Below are 13,105 nucleotides of genomic sequence, written 5' to 3'. Positions count from 1 at the left end.
AGATATTACACTCTTTATTGAATCACTTAAACTAATAAAATTGCATTGTTTTGGTTTTATAATATATGTAGATGGACTTTTGAAAGGTTCATTTAATTAGTTTTAATCATAGTCAATACAATTCATAATGGTAACTACTTTTCTTTATTTTACTCAAATATTGAACATGTGATTTTGAAAAACCTCTAACTCAAAACATTATTAGTCAAGCCTTTAAAAATATAAACAATGTAAAATCTAAAATTTTTGTAAGTATGACTGAGAAAATATTTTATTATATATCTTGAACCAATTTTATATGTAACAATACCACATTGTTCTGTGTATATATGAACACATTTTTTAAACATTAGCCTTTGTAAATATTTTTTAAAATTTATTTTTAAAATGGAATAATAATAATACGAAATATAAATACGTGTACGTGAACTGTACTGTATTTTTGCTCCTTCTTCTGGAACATTGGAAACTGGTGGCCAGACCTAGTCTGGCATTGTTACGCCAAACTCCACAAGGATAGTGATGCTGTGGATGGGTTAATGGGCACTGCCCCATCAACTGCCTGCTGCTGGTCTCTTCCCCTACTATGTGCATCTTAACCTATAATGCAGGGCATCGTCTGTGCATGAGGTAGGGGTTCACACAGATTCTAAAGCTGTGTGTGGGCCAAAAGGCATTCTCAGTTGCTGCTCCCATGTGGCCTGGGATGTCCCTATGACTTCCTTCCTTACTTGCTGTTCTGGATAAGAAGCAGGAGTGTACAGGGTCACCAGCCTCCTACAGCCATGTGCTGCCTGGAGAGCACTGTCCTGGATTTCACTGTTCACCTTTGTTTGCTGGGGCCATACTTGGTTCTGAAGGGGTGCTCAGAGGGTCACCAATAGCCTTGCAGGCAGGCCTGTTCTTTCCTGAGACCAGCTGTTCACTTTCCTTTACAGAGTCCTCCCTCAGCCTTTACTCAGTTCTGGAAGGGAGTGGGGGGCATGGGTTACTAGCCTCCAACAGCCTTGCAGCCAGGCCCACACTTTCCTGGGACAAGCTCCTGATATTTTTTTGTTTGAATAGAAGAAAATAGCAGTGTGTAATTGTAGTCTAGCTCTGATTGCATAAATAATGAAATTCTGTTTTTATTAAATAATTTTATCAAAAATAATCATTAACTAACACTAAGTTTATTGTTTTAATTTTGTTGGAATAAGATTAGTTGGGGGATTATTTAAGTTTTTTTTTTCACTTTCAGCTATTGTTTATCTTCATGTTTCTTAGTAACACACTAAAATGAAAAGATTTTACCTCTGTATATTTCTTATGAAATGTTTCATACTTTTTATTATTTCTCTAGATAAAGTGAATTTTAAAATTTTCCAAAAGAGAGTCACATATTTATTTTAATTAGATTGTGAAAACTGTGAAGCACTTTATGTATGCTTAATTTTATAGAAATGTTTATTTTTCATACTAAAACAAAAGGTTATCAATTTGGTTTCTACTATTAAATTATGCTATCTCTTTATTGGTAAGGAGTATAGTTTAAACTTATTCTCTGAAATCAAGAAGATTAAAAAAACAAAAGCTCTCAGAAGGATTTTTCTGTTTGAAAATATATATTAACAAATAGAGTGATAAAAAGGGTTGATGAAAAGAAAGAGCATTATAGCATTATGCTTCCAGTTGGAAAATGACTAAAATACTATTGACTGAATAAAATGACTGAATGCATTATTCTTTTTGGAAAGAAATGTTATTTGAACAATAATATTAAGTATGGGAAGGATGGATTTTGTCATAAATGAAAATTTTATTCTATTCAATAGAACAATCTAGAGACAGTACTCATTCTTTATGCATATTTGTGCTTTCCAAAATGCCTCTCATTTAGTAGCTAGCCAATACATACTTGATGATTAGTGATTTGAAGATGTGCACATATTACACTTAATTGTCTTAACTAACTCACAGACATATTATAGGTTCTCATCTGTTAAGTAGAAAAATATGGATAGGATTTTGAAAATAAAAGAAGAAAGTGACATTTTTTACATTTCTCTAAGCTGTAAAAACAATTATGTCTCTGTTTTACATGCTTCCATGACTTCTATTTTTTATGAGTTAGTAGATTAGTGATAGTTTTTTGTTCCATACTTTTTTTCTTTCTTGCTGTCTTTCTAATTCTACCTCCTGACAGGTTCCTAAGCATTTTTCTTTAGTAAATATTTAAAACTTAGACTCCTAGAATTAATATTTTAAGAAAACTTTTTTCAGGAAATAAAAGTTTATGGGGGAAGGAATGAGGACTCAGATTTACTTAATCTGATCTGTGCTGCTTAATGCACTAGGCATCTTATCTCTGACATGTTTAATTAGAAATTTCTTAATGTAAATATGACTAATTAAAAAGGAAATTTGAGCTGCATTTTTTCAAGAGAAACTGAGAAACTAAGAGATATTACATCTTCCCCCATTTATATGGTCTAAGCAGGATTCAAATCCAGGAGTATGGCTTCAAAGCCTGTGTCGGTATGTTTGTGTCTGTGTGTGTTGTATTGTGTTCCTGTGTGCACACATGTGTGTATGTTGTCTCATTTATTGTCTCGTGGTCAGATAATTTCATTTTCTACAAATGATTATGTATTTCTTCACACATTAAGTTTAAATTGGATTAAATGAACAGGTCTGAAAATCTAGTGATATTATATACAGCTTCTAAAGCTCAGTATATCTAAATATAAGGAGTGGATATTTTGCAATAAGACCACCCAAACCTATTCTGAATGTGAGTACTATGAGGGCAGGAATTTTGTATGCTTTGTTCATATTTCCTCAGTTTCCTGTGCCAAATGTGTGAAGACTCATCTGTTGGATTGGAGAGATGCTGACAGCCTGATAGTGTTCCTTATGCCTGTATTTTCTGCCTGTGCTACTAGAGACATTTCTATTCAATGAATGTACATTAGGACACTCACCATTAGATAGCTCAGTCCAGAAATGTAAGTCATGTTAATTTGCACTTCTCACACATGCAAACTTACTGAAGTTTGGTCCAAGTATTTTGTAAATGCAACAGATTGGAGTTTATCTTGAAAAGATGCTTCCATCTGTGAAAACTGTCATTGGAAGAAAGAAGAACACTTTAAAATAAATCCACCAGCTGTATTGATAATGTAGTGATATGAAGGCCTGAATTTGATAGGACTATTTGTTAAATTAGTTATACCATATGACAGGATAGCTCACTTGTGAGTTTTTCATGTTTCTGGATAATGACTTTCAAAAATAACTAAATTGTAGAAGAATGACACTAATGCAGATTCAAGCTATAATTTTAAAGTAAAAAAGCAAAGAATAAAAAAATTATCACAAATTTAACTTACATAAATGTCACATGTTGTTCCTTAGAATATTCTTTGAAAATCCCAATGAGTAATAAAAATTCAATACTTCGAAAATATGAGTAAAGAAATAGTCTAGAGAATATTCAATGTTTAAGTTTTTTTGTTGATATAAAAACAACAAACGTCTCAAAATCATTTTGTTTTCAGGTTTTTGAAGGAGTAACACTCCTCATGCTTTGTATATAACATAAATCTGCACACAAGATCAGATAATTTATTTTTTATTCTTCCTAATGTAGCCCTGTACATTTTTCTTCACACGATAAATGATGAAAATACTGTGACTGATTGAATAACATGAAGAAGCCAGTTGAAGTGGTTGTGTATTTTCTAGAAGGAGACTGCTGGGGTATCTTTAAAGTACCCTTCTAAATTTAAATTTTATAGCCTTTACTTTTGGAAAGGTTGAAGAGCTCACAGGATAGGATTCCAACCTCTTATTTAGAAGAAGGTCTCAAGAAATCTTCCCACTTGCTATGAGAGAAAAAATTGATATTGATCTCGATGTTCTCTATGGGAAGAGTTAAAGGGGTGTCCATTTCTAATAGGTTTCTGAATGTCTTTGGTTTTGAGTACACAGCTTCTTGCACATGAAGTTATCTGTCACTTTTTCACAGTTGTTTGTGAGAGGTGGATTGCAAAAGTACCTTCTCAATCATTGATTTTTTATTGGCTCAGTCCATTTTCAAAACCATGTTGCAGTATTCTGTGATACATGGTGATGCTTTCCTTTTTAAAGACACCTTCCCCATGTTCCCTATTACTCTTCTCTTTTTCTCCTGAGAATCTCCATGCCATCTATATAATGATATTCCTATTAAGTCCTGTGGAACTTACTCTTCCATTAAAAACTTTCAGTTACCTACTAAATCCTTAGGTTGTCAGTGAAGATTCTCCATAATTTGGTCGAAGTGCATTTTTCACCTGTATCTTCTAATCTAAATGAACTATTATAGCCAAATTGCCAAATCATTATGCCAAAACTTATTTGAAACTCTTTTGAATATATTTACTCATATCAATCCAGAATGTCTTACGTGTCTTGCTCACATCTCAGTCCTGTCACCTATAGTCATTTTGACTGCCACTAAAGATGAGTCTGAAAGCCTGTCTAGTAGCTGTCTAGAGTAATGTCTTACTCTGATGCCAAGCATACTTATGTTAGGGAGCATATATTCCCTTAAAAAAGTTCTATAATCTTTGTTATTTAAGAAATATCCAGTAATTATTATTTTTATATCCTTCTACATTTTATTTTGTTGCTAAGAGTTACAGCTTGTGAGAATGTTGAATTTCTAGATGGTTTTAGTCTGTGATATGCTATGAAAGATCAGGCCCTTAATGTGACAGCTATAGCAAATCATGTGCCATTAGTGTAATTTTTAATATTTTATTTATTGCATTTTTTCCCAGGTGATATTTGACTCTTTTTGGGTTGTTATTTTATGTGCAACCTGAAACTCAGTTGGGGACTCATGAAACAATTGATATTTTTTTTGGAATGATCCTTAGGTTCTCAAATATCCTTAGAAATGACCTGCAGTTACATTTCCCCCCACAACAGTGTTTTCATATAAAAGGATACTTCTAATTGTCCAATAGAATTTTTTTAGTCAGTGAGTCAGTCAACTTGTTGATTAATCATGTCAAATGTTCCCAAATTGGTTCATGAGGTGTCAGGTTAAAGGAGGAAAGGCTACAGAGAATGAGATTTTCTCCAGGTGATTGACTACTTAGTTGTAGGTTTTGATTGAGGGGAACTAAGGATGTTTAAGTATATGTCAATTACTTTTAAGATAGTAATTAGATACCATGACCGTTATTAAAGTAAAATCTTTAAAACCAGAACATAGATCTGTACATATTTACTATTATGTGAAAATATTTAAAATATAAGTACAGACTATCATATATATATATATATATATATATATATATATATATATACTATTTTATTTTCTAGGTTAAAGAATCACTGGTTGCCCTTGCTATTTTCATATTAGGTTTAGACTGAAAATTTAAACTTTTAATTAATATTAAATAGCAGAGACAACCAAACATATATTTGTGTATAGTAGAGGTGCAAATTATTTCTGTCCAGGGCCTCCCCAGTGGTGCACCGGTTGAGCATTGGGCTGCCAAGCTGCCCCCAGCCTCTGCAGCGCCGGTTCCATCCCCAGCTACTGGCGAGGGTCCCACATGATGCGACAGACCTCTCTTGCCATGCCCGCTGCTCCCCTCAGCAGTGTACTTCTTCATTCTGCCTGTTCTGTTACCCACTCTGGCTCTGGTGAATTCTCTCACCCTCCTGCACTTCTGACTGTACCCAGTGCTTGTATAAATAAATAAACAAATCTTTAAAAAAAAATTTCTGTCCAGTAGAAAATACAACTCTGAAATTCATGTTTTATTATCCTACAGGTCATTGCCCAGATGTATCTAATTTAGCAATCATATTCAAATATTCCTTTATTATATTGCCTATATAATTCCCTATCTCACAAAAGTTCCCTAAAAATTAATTATATCGAGATATAATTCCTATATCATACAATTTGCCACTATAAAGATGTACAGTTCTATTATGTTTAGTATATTTGCACATTTGCAAGCAATACCATAATCAAATTGAAGGTAATTTTATCTTTGCTGAATGAAACCCTATACCATTTGCAGTCATTTTTCATTTCTTCTCAGAACCCCAGCTATAGGCAACCACCAGATCTGCTTCTGCCTCTTAGATTTGCTTATTTTGAACATTTCCTATAAATGGAATCATAACTTGTAGTGATTTTGAGAAAGACTTTTTTCACTTAGTATAATGTTTTCAATATTCAACCAAATTGCAGCATCTATCATTACTTCATTACTTTCCATTGCTAAATATTTTCCAGTTATATGGATATACCACATTTTATTTAGCTTTTCATAGGTTATTGGGTTTTTAGGTTGTTTCTACATTTTATCTGTTATGAATAATACTGCTATGAACATTGGTGTACAAAGGTTTTCATGCACATGTAGTCAGTATTTGTGGGTGTACAATAAAGAGTAGAATTGTGAAGTCATATGGTTACTCTATTTTTAACCTTATAAGGAACTGCCAAGCTATTTTTTCAAAACAGTTGTACATTTCCATTTCCATCAATAGTATTATGAGGGTTTCCAATTTCCAAAGATCCTTGCCAACAGTTTTCATTATGTCTTTTTGACTGCATGTTGCCCTCTAAGTCAGTGAGAAGTGGTATCTCATTTTCATTTTGACTAGCTTTTCTCTGATGACTAATGACATTGATCATCATCTCTTGTGCTTATTGGCCATTTGTATATTTTTGAATATGGTTTATACTAATCACTTTACCAAATTTAAATTGGTTTTTATTTTGATTTAGTGAGTCTTTTGCTTGCAAAATGTTACACTAAAACCTCCAGTACTGAGACAAAAAGAAATACATCCGTGTATTGTTCCTGATCTTCGGGAGAAAGCATGCAGTTTTCAGCGTAACATAACATATTAACTGTGCGTTTTCATACAGTCCCTTTAATCAATGTGAATAGGTTGCTTTCTTTTTGTTGTTGGTTGTGAGTTTCTATGAAGATAAACATTTGATTTTGTCATGCTTTTTCTGTGTCTTTAGACAATTGTGTGACTTTATTCTATTGAAGAGTGCATTATATTAATTGACTTTTTAGTTGATAAACCAACTTTGCATTCTTGCATAAATCCCTCTTATAACAATCTTGGAAATATTTGTGGATTGATATAAAATATTTAATCATTTTGTTGACTTCCCTGTTTAAACCTTGTCAGCCTCAAATACCCTTTGAGTCAGCTTTCCTGTCTTCATGATTCTTTTCTTATTAATGAAACAAATGAAATCTTTGACACATGCTCCTTTGGTATATGTAATTCAGTCCTGTGTTAACTTTTGTAATTATACTTTGACTTGTTAGTGCTTTTTTTATTGTCCCCTATTAACAATACTAACAAAGTAATAGGACCAAATTTGGGGGAAAAACAGTTCTTAAGCTTTTGAGTTAAGAGAAGAAAACTTTTACCTATAATAAATTTTCATTGGACTGATAGAAAGAGCAAAACTAAAGAAATTAAACAAACAAGAATCATCTAATAAGATATAAAGCATAATGAATATCATGGGGTAGAGATATGTCCTGTTTACAGTGAAAAGAGCTCTGGAGTGTTTTAATCAAATAGGTACTTTGAGTGAAAAACATTACTATTACTAGATTTTATAATATCTAGAGTAATAAACAGTATATGCTTTAGTATTAGACAGATTATTCCTTATTCCTTTGAACACATGTTCAGACATTTACATTGAATCCTGGCTCTACTTTGTGTATGCTTCATCATCCTTTGACTAGTTGCTTATCTGGTATATCTCAGTTTCCTTATTTATAATCTGAAAGTGATAATACATCGCTACTCAATCTACAGATAATATGTACTGAAAAGTCACAATGAACTAATGAGATGCAATGAATAAGACAAATTCTGTTAAGCCAGTGTGCATGTTAACACTATGCATTAAGATCTATTCTTATTTTATTTATTTCCTTTAAAAATAATTTTTATTGGGTTACTAATGGTTTACATCATTGTTTGCATTATAATAGTGTAGGATTCCCCCCCTTCGGGTGTTGGTCTTCTCTTTTTTTAAGATTTTATTTATACACCAGCTGGGATGTAGGCCAGAGGTGCAAGGGGTGAGAGGATTCACCAGAGACCGAGTGGGGAGTAGAACAGGCAGACAGACCAAAGACACTGCAAAGGGGACCAACCGGCGAGACAGGAGAGGTCTGCTGTGCCATGTGGGTATCTCCCTGTCTGGCCAGGAATCAAACCAGCACTGCAGAGGCTGCAGACAGCTTCACAGTGCTGTGTTCAATCCACTGTGCCACCAGGAAAGCCCCAGGTGGTGTTCTTGTAGTACACCCACCACCAAAGAGCCCACAGCCCACCACCTCGGACCCTTGTGCTCCTGTCTTTGTTCTTGTTCCTAAATGTTTTGTTCATTTGTGTAATGTCAATTGTATTCTTTTGAAATAAATTCTGGTATTCTGATCACACTCTTAATTGTTTCATCTATTTTACTGGTGTTTCTTCAAATTTTCATGTAAAGTCTTTTTGCTGCTAACTCCAATTTCTTTTTTTTTTAAATAATAGATTTTATTTTTATATTCCCCATACAATTGCAACCCCCCCATTTTGACCACAATCCCTCCCCTCCCATCCCCCACCCCCCAAAAAGTGTCTCTGGTTCATAGTCTTTTGTTGATTTTGATTTTCACTTTCTTATAGTTATTCATTTTCCTGTTCCCTTATTTAAGTTTTCTAGATTCCTGCTATGAGTGAGACCATCCGGTATTTTTCTTTTTCTTTCTGGCTTATTTTGCTGAGCATGATCCCTTCCAGCGCCATCCATGTTGCTGCAAATTGCATGTGTTTATCTTTTTTGAATGCTGAGTAATATTCCATGGTGTATATGTACCACATCTTCTTGATCCAGTCATCTATTTTTGGGCATTTGGGCTGTTTCCAAAGCTTAGCTATTGTAAATAGTGCTGCTATAAACATAGGGGTGCAGGTGTTCTTTGGAATTGATGTTTCTGTGTCCTTTAGGTAAATACCTAGGAGTGGAATTGCTGGATCATATGGAAGCTCTATGTTTACTAGGTCCAGAAATCTCCACACAGCTCTCCATAGTGATTGGACCAGTTTGCACTCCCACCAGCAGTGCAGGAGAGTTCCTTTTTCTCCACACCCTCGCCAACATTTGTTGTTGCTAGTTTTTTTAATATGTGCCATTCTCACTGGTGTAAGATGGTGTCTCATGGTAGTTTTGATTTGCATTTCCCTGATTACAAGTGATGTTGAACATTTTTTCATATGCCTGTTGGCCATTTGCATTTCCTCTTCAGAGAAGTTTCTTTTTAGCTCTTCTGCCCATTTATTGACTGGATTATTTTCTTTGTTGTTGTTGAGTCCCATCAGCTCTTTGCAGATTTTTGTGATCAGTCCTTTATCATTAGTGTTGTGTGCAAATATGTTCTCCCAGTTGGTGGGGTTTCTCTTAGTTTTTGTTATTGTCTCTTTTGCTGTGCAGAAGCTCTTTAATTTGATGTAGTCCCAGCTGTTTATCTTTGCCTTCACTATCACTGCTTTGGGTGATGTGTCTGTAAAGATGTCTTTGATGTGAATATCACGTAGTGTTTCGCCTATATTTCCTTCTATGTATTTTATGGTTTCAGGTCTTATGTCTACTTCTTTAATCCATTTTGAGTTGATTTTTGTGTATGGTGTGAGGTAGTGGCCAAGCTTCATTCTTTTGCATGAAGCGACCCAGTTTTCCCAGCACCATTTATTGAACAAACTTTCTTTGCTCCAATGCATAGTCTTTGCTCCTTTGTCAAAGATTAGTTGACCATAAATCTGTGGGTTTATTTCTGGATTTTCTATTCGATTCCATTGGTCTGTGTGTCTGTTCTTGTTCCAATACCATGCAGTTTTGATGATTATGGCTTTGTAGTAGAGTTTGAAGTCTGGGAGTGTGATGCCTCCATTCCCTTCTTTTTTTTTCAGGGCTAACTCCAATTTCTGGATCATCGGTGGGTCCGCTTCATTTTCTTTTTTCTCTGATTACTAAGCTTTTAATTCAGTCTCTTTTTCATGCCTACGAATTTTTGAGTGCTGTACAACTTATATGAGCTGATTGATGACAAAAATTAAGTAAAGATTTGACAAAATGTCAAGAATGTTTTAGTGTCAAAAATAGCATGGAATATTATGTTGTTTATTACCATCAGTATTCCTTAGTCCATAGGAATTTGTCTTTATCATTTAGATTAGTCAAGTAAGAAATGTGCTTTTATCTTTTTTTTAAGGCTTCAAAAGTATTTGTAAGAAAACTCAAGGGAAGACTAGATGCAATAAGTTCATATTGTTAAGCACAAGTTATCATCTCTATTAACATTTTTATTTCATATTTTAAAAACTTTATTTCATTTAGAAGCCATCTGTATATTCTTAAAAGAACACAGACCCAATTTTATTAATTACATCAATTTAATTCAGCTTGAATGAAGCATTTACTTTCTTCAAAATGCTATTCCAAACACCATGTAAATACAGACTAAAAAACTAACAATACCAAACAGCGATCATGGCCCCCTAATAATGCAATTTATCATCTAGTGGGGATGGGCTTTTATGAATGTATACAGATGGCCATTCATAATTTGTCTAGACTCTCAGTGTGTTTATTTTATATTAAGTTTTCTACATTTTGTTCCAGAAAAAAAGTCAGGAAGTATGGTTCATGTACATATCATCACTCTATTAAAATCATTATCACAATCTGTCTAAAAGGAAAAGTAAATTTTTCTCAGCTAATTACTTTTGTCATTCATTTCATGCATTTAATTTTTCAAGGATTTATTAAATGATAGATATTTCACAATGGAATGAACCTTGGAGGTAATTTAATCAAGCTTCCTTGGCTTAAATATTCAGAACATTTTAAATGTGAAGTAGATGTCCAGTGTAGACATGGGAAAATCAGGCAAAATTGTTTGGAATACAAGTCTAATTAAATGTTGAGCTCTTTTATGCAATAGCATCTGCAGGCTCTGCCTTAGCTTCTGCAGGTCTCCTGCAGAAGGAGGAGGGTGACCTAACTGACACTGAAAGTGCTTCCATCTGCAGGGAGAATGGAACTTCTTACTATCCAACCTGGGCCGAGAGACCCTTAAAGGAGACTCTCTTTGTTAAGAGATGTAGCTCAAAACTCTGCATTGCAAATACAAATAAAAATTGGGATGTGCTCACAACAAGCTTACACACACACACACACATATTTGTCAGGAGAGTACACACACACACGTACACAAATGCTCACACATCTATGCACTTCCGAGTATATGTATTAATATATTCCTTTGTTAATTCCAATGTAACAAGGAATCAATATTTCTTCTCTAGCCAGGGGGAGTCCTAAATTTTGCCTTTTACATAAATATGATGAAAACTGAGAGGGAGAGAGGGAGAAGCACAGGGGACTGTGGTGATGGTGCCCGGGTGCATTGGTGAGGGAAATTCTATGGGGACTACACCTGAAGAGGGGTGGGGGAGGAGCAAACATTGTTTAAAAATGAACAATGATGTAAAAAAATTAAAAAAATATATTGAATTCAAAAAAAGTAATTAACACAAGGAACAGAGAAATGAAAAATTAGAGATGAAAACACTATGTGCTGAAATTATGCAATGGAAATTTCTATCTAGATTTGAAGTATCATAAAGCAGGTTAGGACTCTTTCATAAATAATCACTTAATATGTATAGGCAATGAAACTATAGGAGGTGCACAAATATACAAGATATAGCTTTTCCTTCTGAAAATATTTTTTAGGGCAATTTTGTATTTACAGAAAAATGTTACAACGGTACAGTAAGTTTCCATTACCCCTGCATGTAGTCTCCCCTATTATTAACAACTTGGTATGGCAAATTTATTTTAATGAATGAAATGTTATTTAAGCATTATCATCTCCTAGTCTGTAATGGTACCCAGTTTTTTCAGAGTTCCCTAGTTATAACTTACTGTCCCTTTTGCTAATCTGGGATCCTATCTAAATACCATATTACATTTAGTTATCATCTGTCCTTAGTTTACTTTTGACTATAACAGTTTCTCAAAGTTATCCTTATTTTTTATATACTTCACACCATTTTGGAAATATTTTAGATCCAATTCTTAGTTTTAATTGGAGAAAAAAAAGTCCCTGAAATATTCAATTAATTCATTATTTAGTAAATTTATCCACAAGTTAGGGTCCAAAACCCTTGATAAAATGAATAGGATTCTAAGCTATTCTGTAATATCCAGGTATGTGGAAGAGATTGGTGAGATGAACTTATTAAGGTTTGGTCCAGGGGTGCCTATATAATGACTTTCATCTGTATCTTTGATTAATAGTTATTATTGAAGAATGATTATTAAAAAAGAATATAATAATGTTTAGTGTCCTTGGGCAAGTTAGATAAAATGAGAGAGAGAGAGTTTTGACTGCTTTTAATTTAGTAAAATGGTAGATGACCTGAGTATATATATATTTTTAAGTTTAAAAATTTAGGGTTTAACACATTCCAGCAATGCTACCAAAGTTCCTGTTAAAAATGGAAGGAGTTTATGGTGGAATGTACTTAGATATTATGTGAAAGAACACTGAGTATAGAACATTTATATTTGAAAGCTTAATTTTTTAAATATGATTAATTGGGCCCCTCTGGTGGTGCAAGGGGTTAAGCACTGCACTGTGGGGCTATCTGCAGCCTCTGCAGCATGAGTTCAATCCACAGCCAGCCAGGGAGCAACCCACATGGCGAGGCAGACCTCTCCTGACTCATCAGCTGCTCCCCTCAGCAGTGTATTTCAGTCAGTCTGCCTGTTCTGTTCCCCACTCTGTCTCTGGTGAGTCCTCTCACCCCCTGCATCTCTGGCCTGTACCCAGGCTCTTGTATGCATAAATAAATAAATATTTAAAAAATTTGATTGTTTAATTATTGACACACTGTATATTAAATGTTCATATAAATCAGGCTCTTTGCTAATTATTAGTTGATGGTAATGGTAAATAGTATTGTAACTTCTATATCTTATCCAATATCTGCATCTTGCTCTTAAATCCAG

At 34.0% G+C, this 13,105-nt stretch overlaps 1 protein-coding gene across 1 annotated transcript in view; it reads left to right on the top strand.

The window, feature by feature from the left end:
* Positions 1 to 13,105, top strand: part of DPYD (dihydropyrimidine dehydrogenase) — a gene marked incomplete at both ends in the record, with an annotated part of 741,074 nt that overhangs the window by 180,508 nt on the left and 547,461 nt on the right. The gene's annotated exons all lie outside the window — the stretch shown is intronic.

This window comes from Talpa europaea, assembly GCF_964194135.1.
Source record: "Talpa europaea genome assembly, chromosome: 9".
Taxonomy (NCBI): Eukaryota; Metazoa; Chordata; class Mammalia; order Eulipotyphla; family Talpidae; genus Talpa; species Talpa europaea.
Note: the sequence above shows the minus strand (reverse complement) of the source record. Positions and strands in the feature narration are given on the sequence as shown.